Here is a 15,871-nt window from a genome sequence, read left to right as displayed (position 1 = left end):
TTCTGGTGAGCGAAGTGAAGAAATTCTTTGCCGTAGGTGTGCCGATTTCATACACTCTGTATTGCTCTGTTTGCTATTAGTTCTCTGGGCGGACATTTGACTCCGAAAATTTAGCGAGTTTCGTTAATATAACCTATTTTCATAATTTTAATTCGTTCTTCTGTCAAAGTCATTTTGCAGACTGCTTAGAGAAACGTCTAGTTTCACTGATGAAACAGACTGAAATGCTAAAAACCGGTCATTGCACGAAACTCTCCATCGTTGTAGCTGTTTGTTTACTCTATTTCAGAAGTCGAAATGTTGCATTCGGATTCAGAGGGGAGGCGGGCCACTCTTCTGCGCCACCCTTTACTATTCGGACATCCACGTTTCACTTGTAGCAGACCCACTTCTGAAAATTTGCCACACTTCATACTCCTTTTTTATGCAAAATTTTATACAAATTCTCTGAATCTGTTTTTATGCAAAATAATCGGCGATACTACGAGGACACAAGTACCTTTTTTGACACCTGGCATCAGACTAAATATCGGATGTGGCTAAGACTGCACGGGTGTTTCACAGATATGTTTACCAACACAAAACGTAAAAATCGCGCGAAAAACACGCGAAATTACAAAATTCCCGCAACTTTTGGAACACATCACATACGTAATTGTTCGGCCTTCAGAAAAGCCATTATACGCGTACACAAATGTATGTTACTTAACTCTGCAAGAAATGTGTGTCAGCGAAATAGGTCTGTAGTTCTGTTGGATATTTCTTACAAATCGTTTCATGCCACGTGAGACGCTCTGTTTTTCCAACGACTACGGTTAAGTGATGCTGAAAGAGGGAGTAGTTCGAGCGCGTTTTCAATGTAGACTCAATGGCCATCACATTAGGCCTTGCAGCATTTCCTCTGTCGAGCTATTTATATTATTTTCCATTCCGCGGTCACTGATTTATATATATTTTCCTACTCTTCAGATGATCAAACGAAGGGTTTTGCGTTGTGCTCCTCGTTGTTAAAGCAGTGTCAGAAGATAGAAATTAGTATTTCGGCCTTTATTCTATCGTCTTCGGTTCCGGTGTCGTCATGGTCGACGAGCGTTTAGGTAGCCGACGTCCTTGGGCTTTCACGTCTTCAGTGGTGCAACATGCTCCCCGAAGTACAAGGTTTTGACTGTCTCGGCAAGCCACACATTTTCAAATAGTCAGTAAGTTCCTACCACGAAATAGTAATGTATATGCAGACTTAAGACAGAGTTAGTGAATTATGGAAAATTTTTGTCTTGTGTGAGAGAAACCGATGTACGTGTGGTGATAACGATTTTTAAGGATTCCCTGGTCGGATGTCCTTCCTTCAACCAGTCGGTCAACAGTAAGTACGTTGGCATCTAGGCGATAGTTTTGGTAGCAGGAGTCGGATACGCTACTGCGCACATTTTTAGTCTGGATCATATTACTTATGAATCCAGTTTCTGTATACTCTGAAATTTGATCGTAATACTGATGCGTGACTATCTTCCGTTAAAAAAAGTATATCATATGTCCACTATCTAATCTTCGTCGACTTTGCCCTGTTACCTTGGACATTAAACGATTTCCTACAAGGCGCATAGTCCAGATTGCTATCGCATTTGTGACGGTTTTAATTCGGGTAGTCATCCTGCCTCGGGCATGGATGTGTGTGATGTCCTTAGGTTAGTTAGGTTTAAGTAGTTCTAAGTTCTAGGGGACTGATGACCTCAAAAGTTAAGTTCCATAGTGCTCAGAACCATTTGAACCAATTCGGGTAAACATGGACTGTGGGAAAACAGGAACAGAAGGGAATTGAATTCTACATCCGTTTGCATGTTTCTAAATGTAGCGTATTTGGCAGCAGTCTGATCTAGCTAGACTTTTGGTGCTCATCAAAACTGGCCCTTTGTCCAGTTATTAAGGTGTTTCTGCGCATCACCTGCGCTTTCCCTGTCTCTCGTTGTACAGGGTAATGCCTGTTCAACCTGGTGTTGTATCATTTGATGCGATAGGTTTTGCGTGTAGTTCACAGCTTACGCAGTCAAACTTGAAGAGCACTCTCTTTAGAAGTCACCGGCAGCCTTTGGTAGTGTCTTAATGTCGTCCTGTTGTTCTGTGTTTCGTTTATATTGTAGTAGATTGGTATGGCGTTACAAAGAAATACGGGATACTCTTAATAGAAAGAACTTTCTTCATATGCGATATGTTGTTGAACTTTTCCCAATTCATTGCGGTATGATACAGCAACCGGTGACAAATGTTTTGAAGAGAGAAACAGTCTTGGCTGCAGGCTTTATTATTGTATATTTTGCTAATAACGCGTATCACTTAGTTTAAGGCAAACTTTTCTTAAAAAAATGACATGACATCGATTTAGTAAAACTTTGGACTACCAAGGAAAATACTAAAACCAACTTGCTGGTACAACAGGTGTTAAAGATATAGGCAGTTGTCCAGGCAAATGCCCAAGCAGGTGAACAACGTTGTCAGTATTTTAAGAACATTGCGTGGTGCCCCGTTAAAATAAAAATAAATGGAATGCAATAGCTGAAAGTATGTCTTTGGACATGTTCTGGGCGCGCAAATAATACACGATTCTGAACTGCCCTGCTGTGAGCAGCGCACACTAGCTATACGTCTCTTTTAGTCCAATATCCAGTATTATTTGCGCGGAAGAACATGTACAACGACATTTCTTACACGTTTACATTTTGTGATGCCTTTCTGTAGGCCTGATTCTGTTTTCGGTGTCTTTCGGACCGCTCTATATACTCTAAAAGGTAATGTACTGCCTCTTTATTTTGCAGTACGTAGCTTAAAGGAATAAGATCATCATTGTGTTGAATGCCGTTCTGTCTATCCTTTGGTCCATTTTATTTTAATGAGGTACTGTGCGAAGCCTCTTAAAACTCGACGAGGGCCTTAATGTATATTCAACGTGACTTCCCGTATGCTCAACACTATTGTATGTCAGTAAGTTGTTTTTAAGAGGTTCGAGTCCTTTGGGTATGGGTGATTGTATTTGTCCCTAGGATAATTTAGGTTAAGTAGTGTGTAAGCTTAGGGACTGATGACCGTAGCAGTTAAGTCCCATAAGATTTCACACACATTTGAACATTTTTGTTTTTAAGAAAAATTCTGTTGTGTGTATTGGTGTCTTTGATGGACAAATCAGTTGCTGGCGTCTGAATACTTTTGGCTATTACATTCCATTTATTTTTATTTTAAAGGGGCATCACGCACCGTTTCTAAAATACTGACAGAGGCATTTGCCTGCTAATACATTTGTATGCACTGCAGCCTCTGTGTTTAACAAGTGTTGTGCCAGTAAGTTGGTTTTAGTATTTTCCTTGGTATTTCAAATTTTTACTAAATCGAGATCATGCCGTTTTAAGAAAAGTTGGTATTTTTTTTGTAGGCTAACCTGAAGGTGCCTTAAACAAGGCGAAACGTGTTATTGGCAAAATATAAAATAATAAAACTTGCTTCGCACTGAAGACCGTTTATCTCTTCAATATATTGTCGCTTCCTGCGCTCTCCCAAAACCATGCCGGCCGAATAGCCGGGTAGTTCTTTGGACAAAGCCGCATCGGATTCCTCAGCAACTATTGACACAGCTAAGTATTGAAGCTCATTTGCTACTGGATGGTTCAGCACAAATTCTAACGGTGTGGCTATCAAAAAGTGGTGCTGGATCGAGGTTTGCTAGTTACAGAGGACGCAGCATGTATCTCGGCTGGCAAATCATCGACAGTATGAGTGCCGCAGGGAAGTTGGTTGGGATCCTTGTTGTTCATGTTGTGTGTTAGTGATCCAGCAAACTCCATTAATAGTAACCTCAGACTTATCGTAGATGGTGCAGTTATCTGTAATGAAGTATCTCTGAAAAAAAGGTGTACAAATAGGTCAGATTTTGATGTCAAAGTGGTGCAAAATCCAGAAGTATTAGACTTTTGTAGATAGGTGCAAATTATTCTGTGAAAACCTACATATAAACCTTAGGAAACCAGTATTACGTGATAAATTTCTAGATATGTTCTTCAGCCTCCCACGTATCGCCCCCGTAGAGATCGTGAAGGCAAGGTTAGAGTAATTACAGCACCAGCAGACATATTCAGATTTCGCGTGCTCTATGGGCGTCTTGAACGGAAGAAACGCTAAGATTTTACTGCACGCTAAGCGATATCTGCTATCCACTGTAGTAGTTGGCAGACAATGTATGTAATTTAAAAAAGCGATTTGTCCTCGCGACTAATAGCTCAGTATTTCTTGAGCTTCAGTAGATATAAGAGCGCACACTTACGTAGACAGCCTACGAGCATGCACCTCACATGTTTGCATGGTTTGCCTGAGAGAGGTAGTGCAGTCGTTTAGAGAAGTTTTTAGCGATAATGATCACAACCTACTGCTGACCTTGATATTGCGTCCACGTTAAGCGATGCCAGTAGAATAAAATTCGGTTGGAAGGTTGCATACAGACTGTCGATAGGGGCCTTCGGCGTTGCCAACAGTAAACAGTTGCAATCGATGACACCGGCCGCGCTGGTCGCAGGTCCGCCACAACCTGTAGTCCTCTAGATTACACAGTAGGAAATATTGCAACCAGCCACAAGTTTTCTTGTAATGATTTTGTTATACCATTTCTAGTTACGCGCCTGAGCTTGTCTCAGATGGTAGCGTTTACTTCTATTCAAGTTTTACATTAGTGTTCTCCTGAAAGAAAATCAAATCACTGTCTCTATATTATATAGAGGGCCTTTCAGAAAGACACAGATGGGCTCAGGTTGGAAACTTGTAATAGTATAATTAAATCATTTCAACAGAACTTCTGGGTGGTTGCATTATTTCCTACAGCGTAATTTACGGAAACAGCTTCGGCGTTCTCCAACCAAAATGGATAAAATACTGTAGTCCTGTACTGCCGGGTAATAGACGCGATGGCTAGTGCCGTCAGGGAAATAATCGCTGCTTGATAGTAATCTGTGCCAACGAGTTCTCAAACTTTTCGTCTGACGGAATACTTTGAAAACACCGCTACTCTGATGGAACACCTTGTTTATTTTGAAAGTTAACGAAATTTTTAAAAATGAGAAAAACTTGTTTCATTCGGTGAGCAGTTTTATTTGATAACACAGAAACCATAATAAAATTAAAAAAATAATCCATGTCTTTCAAATGTCGAAAAAACGCTGTGTTAATATTTTCTCGTGGAACACTCACTTTGTTCCCGCAGCAGAGAGAGATTTTATTCAAATTGGCAGGGGAAACCCGCAGCTTCGTGAATGATAGAATTTTGAGTTGTTTTTAGGTTGCGCCAATATCCTTTCCCATACGGGACATGTATAGAAAATACATGCGCTTTTCAGTTTTTGTTGACGAGGGCATTTAAAAATGGAATGTATATGCAGAACCTGTCCAGTAGTAGAGTAATAAAATATCGACGGCGCTTAAAGATAATCCAAATAAATATTTTACGTAAGTATGTATTAGCTACAGGGCATGATGTCTAGCAAAATAGGCGATCAGCTGCTCGTACGTCTGAATATATACCTCTTTAGCCAATGTATAGTAGAAGGCGGATGGTACTTCTTTCCGATGCCAGCGATTTTTTTATCCTGTTTAGTGCGCCTTTTGAGCGAGGGGCAAAGGCTAAGCGCTTTGTCCACATCAATACGCGCACTTGAGATACACGATGGAGGGTGCAAAACTCGAATACGGGTTCTTTAAATTTAGGATTTTGCGAGAACGTCGACTTTCTTTCAAAGATTCCCATTTGTTAAGTACGCCGAGAATCTGTATTAAACTTTCACATAAGGACCTGTTACTGTCTGACTATTGTGGCTCTGAATTTATTTTCCGTAGGGTCCACTTGCTAAAGATTTCGTGTACTGTCGCAGTGTGCTAAAATGTCATTCTAACGTCTTGTATGCTATCTGTTTATACATCCCTTTTTCCTAGAACGCTCCAAGTAAATCTAATTATTACGATCAATTCCCATACAACTGCTTCCTATGTTCGTTCCATTTCACATCGCTTCTTTGTATTACCTTCAAATATTTAAGCGATGTGACGAACCCTACACGTTAACCACAGATCTTGTAGTCGTATAGTTCTCGTTCTTTGTTTTTGGTGCGGATATTATCTTGCATTTCTCTGCGTTTAGAGATAGTTGTCTTCAGTACACCAAGTGCTGACTAGACTGGTCTAAGCTAATCTTTCTGGCGGCAGATTGCGTTTTGTGTCTCTTGCAGAGTAGCTGTACCGTAACCTTCCTTTTAGAAAAGAAGTTTGGTGCACAGAACACGTCCTGTATTCTAGAACTAGCACTTTCTCTGAAAAATAAAAATTACGCTATTTTCAAATATTCGTTTTGGCCAGAACTAGTTTTCCATTATGAATGCACAATTTGTTTGCGGTTGTTTTAGTGGTGAGAAATTTTCTAGTAAAAGAGAGAACGTATAGAAAATTAAGTATTTTTGTCGATTGCTTTGCTAATGGGTGTAGCGAGTAAGAGAGAGAATCTGAACTAATTGAAAAGATATCTATCATTATTATTTGTTGTTACAGAAAAACAAAATTCCGAAATAGGAAACATTCACTTTGGTATAACTGATGCAAAATCAGTGTGGTACAATAACGCCTCAGATTGCTCAAAGTGCACAGTGGATATTTATAATTCGAAGTATCTTCAGGCAAATTATATCAACGTCTTTCCAGAAGTGTGCCACATCTGGATATTTCGAGATCATTTAACGCAGTTAATTTAGAACACAGTACATTTCATGTTGTAACTTTCCGTTAATTAAAGGAGGAACTTCGGCTTTCTTTTAGAGGACAGTGGCCTTTTCGTAATTCAGAGTGATGGTGTAGGACACCACATTACTTGCTTACTTCATTTTGTATCCAAGCTTGCGACGTTTGTCAATTTCTGCGATTTGACCGTAATTACATGCTGTTATTCGGTTAAACAGCATGCCACGGCAGTCGTATAACATAGCGTCTGCATCTCATTTGGAGATTTTTTTCTTTCAGTGATAATACCATCTGCGCTTATCAGTGGTCAGCAAGTTTTCATTCTAAAAGATTATCTTCACTATAACGAGAGCGTTTAAGACTTTTCGATTCTTGAAATCCGAATGAATGTTGATAGCGTTTCTGGTATTTAGTAGTTCGATTTAATCCGTTGTCAGTGTGATGCTGTAACTGCTTCCAGATATTTTAAGAAAACATTCAGTCTTTTGTAAAGTCAGCGCTTTGCACCATCGTCTTTTTTTTTTAAATTCTCAGCCTAAGCCACTTTAATTTTCGCTTTGTTTCCACAATTTTGTATCAACCAACATTTAGAGAAGCTTTGGTTTTGTTGTTTTTTATAACCTGTTCAGAAATTACCCAGCCTGTCACATTTTAGCATAGTAGACATGGTAATTTCAGATTTTAGAACTAGTGATTTTTGACCCAACGGTATCCATAAAAAATTCTGTTTATAGGAGAACACAAATTGTTGTAAATGCTGGTAACTTGCAACAAATATGCTCGACGCGACGCTGAAATTATTTCGGAATTAGAAATGCCTATTGTTGAGGAACAGCGCAGTGCGCTTCTGTGCTGGCGGTTATCTGGCCGCTGCCGCGAGGACAGTTTCACCATTGCCGGATTTGGTCACATCGCGGTGGAGCAGATAACTACTTGTCATCGCACAGGCGGGCAGAGACAGGCGTGCTGTGAAACACCCCACAAAAACTTACGTCCATTTTTTCATCGTTCTGGTCGCAAGGCACTTCCAGACATACGTACTGGTACATTTGTACTTTGAAAACTTTATTATATGTGGCGGAGGGTACTTTGTGTGCGACTGTTACACCCTCCCCCATCCTTTCCTGTCCCAGTCGCGATTGATCCGCGTAAAGAGTGATTATTGGTAAGTCTCAGTGTGAGCTCATATCTCTCTTAATTCTACCTTAACGGTCGTTTCGTTAGGTATAAGGAAGAAGAACGAATATATTTGTTGACTTGTCTGGAGACGTACTTTCTCGGGGTTTTTTAACACACTGCCGTCCGGCGACACCACAGTGGCGTCGTGCGCGAAATAGCGGCCAACGGCCGGCGACACCACAGTGGCTTCGTGAGCATAGTATTGCGCAGTGGTCGGCGACAGCACTTTAGTGTCCTTTGGATTCTGTTGGTGTGTTGTTTAGGTAACAATAAGTTACACAGGTCAGCAAGATTCCTGTACTTATAAAAGTACTTGTGCCCTTTCATCATGGCAGACGAAAGAGACGATACGATTATTTACGATGAATACGCCGAGCAAGTCTTTGAGGTTGCCACTACATCACGTACGTCTCATCATGATCCGGTTGACAGACTTTCCGGTCACATAAAACGACACCAGCTCCGAAACGAAGAAACAGCCATGTATGTTCCAAAAACAAAAATAAAACCAACAAATTAATGCGCAAGTCTTGTGAAGTTGCGTTACATCTTGGAGACTGTTTTGCTACATATCATATGAAAGAGAAATACTAAGTACCAAAGACAATGCAAATAAACAAGCATATGAAACAATTTTTATTTATTTAAATATGTATATCTTCGAAATTTCATGAAAGTAGGGGAACAGTTGAGAACTTAGGAGAACTAACGATGAGATTAGTAGAACTTAAGTTTATAATCTCCAGATGTCAAGAACGGCCGGCGACAAGCCAAGTAATCCGAATTAGCGCTGCCGGCGCCAAGCGAATAAATTTGTACGAGACGTGCGGACGGCAAAGTGTTAACAATAGACCACATCGTGATGCACAACATCTCTTGCATCGTTTGTCATTAAAGTTGTCGGAGCATCTCCATGACGCTTCTGCATACACTAAATGAACCTGTAACGCAACGACCTTTTTGTACTTTGTCAAGCATATCTGGCACTGATCCCAAACTGACGAACAGTATTCAGTATTGGTCGAAAGCCTCTTTAGTGGATGGACTACACTCCGTGAGTATTCTTACGATGAATCTGTCTAGCAACGCCTTACCTGGGATTAATTTGATGTGGTCGTTCCACTTCAGATCGCTCCGTACGCATACTCACAGATATGTAATGGATGTGACTGCTTCGGGAATCATGTAAAACATATAATAATGAGTCTTTCTGTCTCTGTGTGAGCAGCACGTTGCATTTTTTGTGTTTAGGGTCAACTGCCAAGCGCTTCACTGTGAAGCTAAGGAACGGGGTACATAGCTGCGCGCCTATATCCTCTGCTTTCTGGGTCTCGTGGACGAACAGAGCGACCTGGGTTTCCCATGATCGTTGTTATCAGAATCCATGTTGATTCCACAGAAGAAACGTCTTCGGCGTGCTGAATTTTTTCTGGTCAGCAGGAACGTTTTGCTGCCCAGTTACCTACGGTACGCTGCGGTTATAAGAGCAACAAATTCTTTCGCACACTACTTGGAGGATCGTATAGATACATCAGGTCGAGTGACCTTTCCGCTATTCAACAATTTCATTTGAATTTCTATTTCTATATGTATTCTGACGTTCTTGCAACTATTTAGACGAACAACCCCGATGTAAGACCGACGTTTTTTGGAGCTTTTTGCCATATCTTGAGAGAGAATTTTACTTTCGAAACTGTTGAACGTTTCATGTATGGTTCTAATTTTGACTTCTTTCATTTCACTGCTATTCTACATCTGATTTTTAGAGGGAACTTGATCTTCGTTTCTCGCTTTCCAGGAGACTTTACATTTGAAGTATTGAAGTCATTCAAATGTAGATCTGCCCTCACTTTTACTGTGCCGTCATATTTTAAGCAGATACGTGACGGCTAATTGTTTTGGTTGGTGTTTTCGAAGATTTTTTTCTTGTAACATGTTGATGCCGTCGTTCCAAGTACGCATCACGTCGAGAGTTTCATGCGATATCTAGATAAAACGGCCTGAGATTAGTATGGTGCAATGTCTAATTGACAGTGGTGGCAAAACACGATAAGTAATCTCTACCTTGTACGGCATTTATCAACCGATGTGGTGAGGTAGTTAGCCTCTGAACTTGGGTTCAAATTCTCATCGGCCGTAGAGCTTGAGACGTTCCGTGGTTTCCTTAAATGGGTTAAGGCGCATACCGATATGGTTATTTTGATAAGACCACTGCCAGTTTACTCCACTATCCCTGTCAAATCTGTGTGCGCGCGCCCGCTCCGCCTCGAATGACACCGACGGGTCGTCAGCCCTTACCTTCTTTCCTCGCATCCAGTAAAATTGCTATCGGCAGCACGGCACACCATGCGCACGGAAAAAAGCAACCCTACTTTGTCGCGGCTGGAAATGAATGTTCTTTCTGTTTGTTAACGACGTCGACAGATAGCTTTTAACTTCGTATCGCAACAGACTTGTTAGACTACTATACCGACTGTTGTCATCTCTCCCCTCCTTCCTTCTGCCATCTGTTGTCTACTTTAAACAATGTTCAGTCCAAGTAATTAATAAGCGAAGTCTTTTATGAAGATTTGAGACGAGCGATAATTACAATAAACTTTCTAATTTACTTAGCTTGTCATGTTGAGATGGCTCCAGTTCTTCTTGTCAAGGGGTCTGATTCTTGAAGCTAAAACTCGTACAATCAGGTCTTCACGGTTGGTTTGAACTAAATAAATCTGAATATTGTCGTTGCAGCATTTTTTTTACGTAAATATATTAACATAGCCGAAGTTACATTGTTTGCACAAAAATGCGTCCGATCACACCAGAAGCAAGCTTACGACTCCCACACTCAGCGGAAATAACAATATTCGGAAGGGTTTACAGTTTTTCTTAACAAATGAATTTCTACTAGTTTCTGTTACATCATTAATTTCGATTATTATTTCATAAACGAATCCAGAGTTAAACATAGTTAACGGTACAGGATTCCGTAATTATAGAAATTTTAAATATGGCAATAATTCGTAATTTCAAATGTTTCTAAAAAATTTTAACTGTGCATTCAGAACTACATCAGAATTAAAACATCGAAACTAAAATATTTTATAAAATAATTCATTTTCATAATTTTTAGCTTGGAATATAACATATTGCGTATAAAATTGTGTGAAAGTTTTGAGAAAATCAACTGAGATAATATTGACCTGTCCGAAATTCGAAAAATATTACTAGTATCGACAACTACTGTTGAGGAAAAGTAATGTTAGAGTAGGATGTCCCGTTACGCTGTGCACATAAAATTATACATAAAATGACAGTGGTTTATCATTTGCATTTTGAGTTAGTACTATTACGATGTCTCCCTTGACTTCCATGATGTCACACAGCGCGCTGCCAAGAAGCCCATTGTAATGCGTCCACAGCAATGGTGCGTCTGAGGAAGCGCTCACAGTAATAGCAGTACAATTAATTCACCAACTCTCCCCCAATGCCCCCAACCCGCTCTATCCCCGCCTCCCCGCCATTGGTCTATTTCCACGTATCTCATAGGAGAACCTCTGGAGGTGGATTTCGAAAATCAAAAGTTGAACATCAGTGATTCAGGTGCGATTCCCGGTCTGCCACAAATTTTCAGTTGCTATTAGGGACTCGTAAGATATATCTCCTCTCGAGTGCCGACTTTGTATCATTACTTGAATGGGATACTTTCCTGATTTTGGAAATGTCATTCGAAATTACTCTATCGCGCTTAGCTGTTTTGGAGAAGCGAGATGACTCCTCTCCTTCCGGTCGACTTTGATGTGTCGCTGTCGAGGGAACAGTAGCCCGTATGGACCATGAGTTTCCTTATTTTCGTGTCGCCGACGTCCCGTCTCTCGTTGAACTTCAAAGATTTTGATGTGGTATTTTACTTGCGAACAGCGAAGGAACCTAGGTTGCACTGTACTGGGCGTCGGAGTGATCGAGGAGAGTTACGATGAGCGTGCTCGCGCGAGTCTGTTGGAAGTATTATTGGAGAGAGGAGGTATGGTGTTAAGAGCAAGGTAGGCAGTAGTGGGGCAGTCGGCATGAGCCAGGAGTGTGGCCGACAATAGAAGCCCGGAAGGACCGGTAAGGAGAGGAGGCGGCAGGGGAGGCGATGAAGGCCGTTCCGTCGGCTGTGGGTCAAGGTCGCCGTTGCGTAGACGGCACAGTTGCGTTGAGGCTGCGTTACGCCCACCGACGGAGCAAAGTACGGGTACGTTTCACTGCAACTTTTTCAGCACAGCGAAGTGAATGTTGGGGGACAAGGTGCTACCACGTCAACACGCGTACTAAGTCTCATTAATACGACCTCAAAGTTTGGAGTGTGAGGGCAAAGATGTTACAACAGTTTCGCAGTTTACTTGGTTAGACCTACACGCATACGTGTGCGTGCGCACTCGCTGTACACAGATCTCTAGCTCCTGTTTGACAGAACTCTGGTAAAACTTCAAGTGAGGCCGTTGGTAAAACATGTCGCGAGGGGCCATGGGAAGCTACGATATCGGAACAGCTGGTCTGTATTGCCCAGTGACGTAAAGACGTTTCCATTTCGATCGCGGGATAAATATTAAGCAGGCTGGTTAGCAGAACAGTGTTAATATATTAGTTGCTAGAGAGTAACCAAATCTTTGGAGACACACACACACACACACACACACACACACACACACACACAATAATTATTTAAAATTGAGTCTGCTTTTGCCGCATCTTAATGTATGTGCTACATGACTCTGGACGCAAGTAAGCAGAAATTAACAGGAAATTAAACTACCAGCTTCCAAATTAATATAAATATCCGCCTACTTTATAAGCGAGTCCTTTACCATAACGCAGATTCCGCCTTTAAGACGAAGTCATGAATTATATTTCAAAACGCACGGTCGGTCTCTCTCTCTCTCTCTCTCTCTCTCTCTCTCTCTCTCTCTCTCTCTCTCTCTCTCTGCTGTATATAGCAGTAAAAGAAATTCCTGTAAGGGGCAAAGCAGAAATTAACAGCCGTCCGTCCGACTCGAGACGTTAATGTCAACTACTCGGGTGAAATCAACATCATTTCCACATAAAAGGTGCAAAATTGCTGTAGATATGTGTGTATAAATTAACATAAACATCAATATGCAGCAAAAGGATACGCGGTCCACAAAATGAGATCAATTCGTAAGCTAACGGCGCCTAGTAGTATCCGTTCAACAGGTCATTAGTTTCCACATACTAAGCCTCCTATTGACCGCATCCAACTTGACTTAGAGATAGGTGAGAGCAATATCTAATCCGTACCGTGAACATACGCAGCGCGTGAGCGGCCTTCTGTAGAGTTCAACCATAACTCATCACTCCGTATAGAGACGTGTAGCAATGAAAGAAATCAAAGATTACTTTTTCCGTAATTTTTGTAGGGCTGACGGTAGGTTCGAGTGTAAATGAAACGCCTCAAGTTTTCTGAGGAGCTACCCACTGTCAGAGGTGTAAACTCAGCGCCAAGGACACGTCTCGCTATGGGCAGACTTCCTCCGTGTCGGGAGAGATTGTTGCTGTACATTGATCATTTACTTTTTAACAATATTTCGGCAACTAACCTGTTAGCCTTTGTCAAACGGTACGAGCCATGCTCAGTCAGGTTAAGAGACATCACCCACACCATTAATTAAATAAAAGACCACTAGGTACTCCACCTTGAGTACTGTGAACAAAATGTGGAATCGTCTAGTGTAGTAGACGTATCGAATTGTCTTCTGTGATTCCGGGAAAACCTTGGGAAGAACTTCGTTTATCTTTGACACGCCTGTAACTTGAAATCATAATATAAAATGTCAGGAAATCATCGCTTGAAATATTTTGTGCTGTTTGTATTTTCAAATTTAGTCGCTTAGGTTGAGCACGATACGGTGACACGCCGTCGGCTGAAAACTTAGTCTGGAGTGGCTGTTTCTATCTGACATTTAAACATCGACTTGCTACGTTGGCAACCAAATGCTTGTTTCCGTAGTGATAAATTGCTAATAAACACGTAAAACTTGAACTGTTCTAGCGAAACGTGGCACGTTGCGCGAACAAGCAATAGTTATCTAGACTTAGTCATAGTAATGAATGCGCGTAGAATGAATGACTAAATGAAGTAGAAGAAGTAGAAACGGGAAATTGATATCAGAATTACAGTGTGTTGGTACGTAACTAGACCATCAGTCGAAATCAGTTGGCTTCCGACGAGATCGTATGGGAAACAGTGTTCAAAATCTTACAGGTAAGATTTTGATTCTTTTATTTTAATTGTACGTGCTTTTGCTATACTGGATAACATGCCTTTCATATTTCTCAAACATTCTCTCGCAGATTCATTATGTTCCTTGGTAGGCATTTTCTTCATGATCCTTGTGCTTTTATTGATTCGACATAGCATTTTGTCAGTGTCGACTACTCCGATGTGCGTGGCATAAAAGATTTGGGCTATTGCCCACTTAGTTGAGACGACCCTTCCTAAGAACAAAACTGATTATAAAGAAAGAAAAAAAAATATTTGCGTCAGTATTAATGAGACATAGTCTTCCTTTCAGTTAACTGCAAACCAGACTTGGTTTACTGGTAGGAAATCCATTTTCGAATTCCGTCATAGATACGAACGACGTCTTCGAAACCACGTGTTAGTTGCAATGGAGCCGTCTGCTGTGTCGTAGGCGCGCGACCACGTCGTCGGCTGTAATCACACAGCGCTCTCCACTTAACGCGTTACATCATCCTAAGGCGTCCTCGAGTTCACGCCTCATTGTGTCGCCAGGCTGGATGAGTCTCGCATTCGTTGATTTGGAACGTCGCTCTATAGCTGCTCAGCGCTGCTGTTCGAGAACATTAGGATTCGCACGAATTAATAGAATCGCTGAGCGGCGATCGTGTTGTTTGAAACTTCTTGGCAGATTAAAACTGTGCCGGACCGAGACTCGAACTCGGGACCTTTGCCTTTCGCGGGCAAGTGCTCTACCGACTGAGCTACCCAAGCACGACTCACGCCCCGTCCTCACAGCTTTAATTCCGCCAGTACCTCGCCTCCTACCTTCCAAACTTCACAGAAGCTCTCCTGCGAACCATGTAGAACTACTACTCCTGGAAGGAAGAATATTGCGGAGACATGGCTCAGCCACTCCGCTGTAGAGTGAAAATTTCATTCTAGAAACATCCCCCAGGCTGTGGCTAAGCCATGTCTCCGCAATATCCTTTCTTCCAGGAGTGCTGGTTCTGCATGGTTCGCAGGAGAGCTTTTGTGAAGTTTGGAAGGTAGGAGACAAGGTACTGGCGGAATTAAAGCTGTGAGGACGGGGCGTGAATCGTGCTTGGGTAGCTCAGTCGGTAGAGCACTTGCCCTCGAAAGGCAAAGAACCCTAGTTCGAGTCTCGGTCCGGCATGCAGTTTTAATCTGCCCGGATGTTTCATATCAGCGCGCACTCCGCTGTAGAGTGAAAGTTTCGTTCTATCGTGTTGTTTATTGGTCAGTGATCAGCCCGAGCGTTATTACTTTTCGGACACTATTGTTCACCTCAGTGTTCAAACTGTTACGGACGTAGACAATGTTTTAAGCGGCGGCGGTTGTTCAGAGTTCTGCTGAATATTCTCTTTCAAAGACTAATGTTTTACTCAGTGTATGATGAACCATAATGTCTAGTCTTAAGTCTGCCAACAGAATTAGAAACTGGAGTGCAGTTGTCAGTGGTGGTCGGAAATAATTGAGACGAACTGGAAAAATGTTTGTACAGCAGTATGAAAGTCAACAGACTTCACAACATTTCACAACAAAAGTTTTTCGGTTTTGGTGCAATATGTGACACTGCGATCTAAGGAAAAATAGCGTGGAGTCTAAGCCACACTGCGTAGGTGGCTTGGAATAAGTCCGGCCTGTTACATCACCGTGCCCTAGATATAAGACCACAAATCGAAATAC

General features: G+C 41.6%; 1 protein-coding gene across 2 annotated transcripts in view; it reads left to right on the top strand.

The window, feature by feature from the left end:
• LOC126418773 (phosphatidylinositol transfer protein alpha isoform) overlaps nt 1-15,871 on the top strand; it is a 202,751-nt gene that overhangs the window by 45,508 nt on the left and 141,372 nt on the right. The gene's annotated exons all lie outside the window — the stretch shown is intronic.

This window comes from Schistocerca serialis, chromosome 9 (genome assembly GCF_023864345.2).
Source record: "Schistocerca serialis cubense isolate TAMUIC-IGC-003099 chromosome 9, iqSchSeri2.2, whole genome shotgun sequence".
Classification (NCBI taxonomy): Eukaryota; Metazoa; Arthropoda; class Insecta; order Orthoptera; family Acrididae; genus Schistocerca; species Schistocerca serialis.
The sequence above is the reverse complement of the archived record's forward strand: the minus strand, read 5'-3'. Positions and strand labels throughout refer to the sequence as shown.